This window comes from Euprymna scolopes, chromosome 39 (genome assembly GCF_053919585.1).
Source record: "Euprymna scolopes isolate OS-2025 chromosome 39, ASM5391958v1, whole genome shotgun sequence".
Lineage (NCBI taxonomy): Eukaryota > Metazoa > Mollusca > Cephalopoda > Sepiida > Sepiolidae > Euprymna > Euprymna scolopes.
Genome location: NC_136520.1, coordinates 787501 through 792150, shown reverse-complemented (window position 1 = coordinate 792150; position 4650 = coordinate 787501). Strand labels below are relative to the sequence as shown.

Below are 4650 nucleotides of genomic sequence, written 5' to 3'. Positions count from 1 at the left end.
TACATCTGACCCCCAAGATCGCCATGGACATGGAATATGTGCCTACATTAAAGATGGCTTTCCGTTTGTTAGGTATATCTCCAGAGAAGACCCTAATTTACCTTATATGTGCTTCCGGGTTGCACTTGCTTACACCTCTCCATGTATATTTGCTCTCTATCGCCCCCACAACAGCGGATTTACTATCCTTAAGAGCATATCTGAAAGAATTGACCACATCCTGTCTGCTCACCCTTCAGCTAACATCCACATTTGTGGTGACTTCAATGTCCACAATGCGGAATGGCTGACCCACTCTAACAAGACAGATGATGAGGGGAGGTTCTGTCATGATTTTGCCATTGCCTATGACCTCACCCAGATTGTTCATGAACCCACCCGAGTGCCCGATACTTCACGTCAGTATGCTAGCCTGATAGACTTTTTCTCACAACTTCCCCTGAGTTATGTTCAAGTTCCGTTTTGTCTCCTCTGGGATCTTCCGACCACGCAGTTGAATCAGTTAAAATAAAAATAAGTCTGGAGATGTACTTCTCCACCGTACTCTATATTGATACTCTACCGCTGACTGGGATAGCTTCCGTACACTTATATCCGATCTACCACTGCATTCCATGTTTAAAAAAGATGTGTCCTCTATAGTATCAAACCTGACCGAATGGCTAATAGTAGGCATAGACCAATTCATACCATCCAAAAAATTCCAACAAAAACCTAACAGCCAGCCATGGTTCTACCCAGAATGTGCTGCTACCATCGCGCACAGAAATCACTTTTTCCATAGCTACCAACGTAATAGATGCACTGAGACTAAAGCTGCCTTCAGGACTGCCAGCAACCACTGTAAAAGAGTAATAAAAAATGCAAGAGAGCTATATGCTCAGTCCGTTAAATCCAAAGTAGCTGAGCAGCGGCTTGGTTCCCAGCAGTTTTGGCAAATAGCAAACAGGATCTTGAACAGAAGTGTGCGTTCTATCCCAACTATCATCAATGGACCTGAGGTCATCTCGTCAGCATTAGACAAGGCCAAACTATTTGCCAAGAACTTTGCAGCTAATTCTACCCTATGCATATTTCCTCCTATAATGGACAACAGGCTCTGCAACATACAAATATCTGTGCGTGATGTCGCTTTCCGGCTGACTACAATATGGTTGTGTTCAAGTCTAAAGTAAATAAGTTCTTGATGAGCCATTCCATATAAGTTATTAAATTTACCAAATTTTCATTACTAATGATTACTATATTGACCAATTTCTACTGTACACTCTTTAACCCTTATCCTTGAGTGGCCTCTGGGCCTTGATAATGTGGTGATGCCTATGTAAAAAAAAAAAAAAAAAAAAAAAAAAGCTAATCAAGAACCTTGATTCCAGTAAAGCAACTGACCCTGACGGCATTCCAATCATTGTGCTGAAAAAGCTTCAACTAGAACTTGCCCCCATACTTACAAAACTCTTTAAGCATTGCCTTAAAGAGAAGTGCTTTCCGACTCCCTGGAAAACCTCATCAGTATGCCCTGTATTTAAGAACTCAGATGATAAGTCATCTCCCTCTCAGTACAGACCAATAAGTCTCCTGTGTGTCATGAGTAAGCTGCTGGAATCCATATTAAATAAAGTAGTAAACCACCTCAGCAGAAATAACCTTCTTAGTGATATGCCAAATCTACAGCAGATGTGCTGTTATATCTCATAGGATTAGCGAATCTCTTGACAAAGGCTTCCTCTCTAGGGCAATTGCCCTTGATATATCAAAGGCCTTCAATAAGGTATGGCATAAGGGCATACTTCACAAGATTTCCAGCTACGGTATAACTGGAAATGTTTTCTCGATCATAAAATCATTTCTCTCCGATAGGCTCATAAGAGTAGTAGTTGATGGACAGAAAAAAACAGAATGAAAAGCCTATAGACCAAGATATTACCGACATGGTGAACAGATGCAAAGGCTGTGCTTTGGCTGCAAAAGTACCACCGATAACATATAAACCTTGGCCTAAGGCTGAACAACCATGGTCGAGGATTCACATCGATTATGCGGGACCTGTGGAGGATTTTTACTACCTGATAGTAGTTGACTCTTACTCTAAATGGCCAGAGGTACTAGATGCAAAAACTGACCACGGCAACAATGACAAATTTTTTATTGGAATTGTTTGCTCAGTTTGGGGTTGTAGACTGTTGGGTTAGCGACAAGCTACACAGTTCACCTCAACAGAGTTCAGAGAATTCTGTGAGACGTATCAAATCAAGCATATGACACCCCAGTACCACACTAGAAGCAACAACTAGGCCGAATGCTTCAACGATACACTTAAAAAGGCATTAAAAAAGGTGTCCGGTACACCAACAGAAAAGGCCCTTCAACAATTTCTGCAGGTTTACAGAATCACAAGAAATCTGAACAAGCCAGATGCGGGATCCCCTGCAGAAATCATGTTTGGACAGAAAATAAAATCCGTATTTGATAAACTGCTACCCAAATACATAGTACACAACAGAACCTCTACAATGCCAACAAAACGGTTTAACAGCAGAGATAACGTGTATTTTAGACATTTTAGAAATAACATTTCTTTTTGGGAACAGGGCACGATCTTACGAAGAATCCGTCATGTTACATACATCATTCAGGGCCCAAAGTCCTAACATAAGACACACCTGAACAAAATCAGGAAACGCTTCTACGAGGATCAAGAATAACGAGTACAGGAGGGCAGTGAGGCGATTGAAACTGTGTATGAGTGTTTTGACATAAACCCTCCAAAAGGGATGTCAGAACTGAGACACTCCGACAGAAAGAGGAAGTGCACAGACCCCTTGGTGATCTGCCCCAAAAGGAAGAAATACTGATTTTCACAACTGCAGAAATCAGCTTGGGAGTGGGGGGGGGGAATCACCCTCAAAATGGACTGTTCTATTCTATTCATTATATAAACCACAGACCTTTTGATCCCAGGTGTGGATTAAACACCAGAGTGACCCTCGCCTGCTCGGTGATGTTTACTACTCTTTTCAGTTGTAACCTTTTTATGTTGTTGTTCCAGTAATACATTGTTTAAACTCTTTTCCATTGTTCTGTTTTCTTTGTGGCTTATTGCAAGCCATAACAGTTATGAAGAAAATATTCGTTTTTAATTCTACTTTTTTTACATCTACTTTTTAAATTTTTTATAATACTCACCAGAGTAGCAAGCGTCCACAAATTTGTGCATTGTGTAGATGTACATTCGAGTGGTGGCGTGATGGAGGGGGGGTAGACTTACCGCAGGGACGTGTTGGATGGGAAAAGAGAAAAAAAGATGATGCCTGGTGTTTTATAGACTATGGTCTTGCGAGATCGTGAGATCACGAAAAGAAAACAGAGGGCGCACATGCAAATGCGACAGGATGAAAAACTAGATAAAAAGCAAGCTTGAGTGAAAGGAGAAGAGAGTGTTGTTTACATTCACGAGTTTATTGAAGTTGAATTCGATACATTTTTCCCTGGGCTTTCATTTTCACCAGTCTAGGTCGATCTCCAACAGCCAGGTATTGTGCCCTTTCTATTCTGTTAGCCAGTTTTTCCTCCAGCTCTACCTAGTCTGCATCCAGTCATATATCCAGGTGGGGTATTGTCCAGGTTTATTTAATTGGGATTTTTTCGGAGAAACTTGGGGAGAGTTACATCCTAGTGTGAGTTTTCATATGTGTCACTAAATGTGACTTTTGTGAAAAAGAATATCGACAAACTTCACAAGAATATGGCTTTTCTCCAGTGTGAGTCCTCATATGTCTTAATAAGTTAGATCTTTGAGAACAAGAATATCCACATGTTTCACAATAATAAGGCTTTTCCCCAGTATGAGTTCTCATATGCTTCACTAACACTGCTTTTTCAGAACAAGAATATCCACATACTTCACAATATTGAGGTTTTTCCCCAGTGTGAGTTCTTATATGTTTCACTAAATCTGATTTGTTAGAACAAGAATATCCGCACACCTTACAATGATTAGGCTTTTCCCCAGTGTGAGTTCTCATATGTTTCATTAACTTGTATTTTTCTATACAAGAATATCCACACAATTCACAAGAATGAGGCTTTTCACCAGTGTGAATTTTCATATGTCTAAATAAGTTAGATTTTTCAGAACAAGCATATCCACAAACTTCACAAGAATGAGGCTTTTCGCCAGTGTGAATTTTCATATGCCTAAATAAGTTAGATTTTTGATAACTAGAATATCCACACACTTCGCAATAATGAGGCTTTTCTCCAGTGTGAGTTTTCATATGTTTCACTAACGCTGCTTTTTCAGAACAAGAATATCCACATACTTCACAATAGTGAGGCTTTTCCCCAGTGTGAGTTTCCGTGTGTTTCACTAAATCTGATTTGTGAGAACAAGAATATCCACACACTTCACATGAATGTGGCTTTTTTCTAGTATTACTTCTCATGTTTTACTAATGTAGCGTTTTCAGAATAAGAATATCTACACACTTCAACGAATGTGGTTTTTCTCTAGTGTGAGTTCTTATATGTTTAACTGCCGTTGATATTTTACAACAATAATATTCACAAACTTTACAAAAATGAGGCCTTTTCACAATGCAAGTTCTTTGTGTTACTGATGCTGATTTTTGTGAACAAGAATATCCACAT

The 4650-nt window shown here is 39.7% G+C and overlaps 1 long non-coding RNA gene across 1 annotated transcript in view; it reads right to left on the bottom strand.

Moving 5' to 3' along the window:
* Positions 1–4603: 4603 nt before the first annotated feature.
* LOC145263598 (uncharacterized) overlaps positions 4604–4650 on the bottom strand; it is an 18961-nt gene continuing 18914 nt past the window's right edge. Inside the window, exon 3 of the long non-coding RNA XR_013864579.1 lies at positions 4604–4650. This exon is cut by the window's right edge and continues 572 nt beyond it. This is a non-coding gene — a long non-coding RNA (uncharacterized LOC145263598).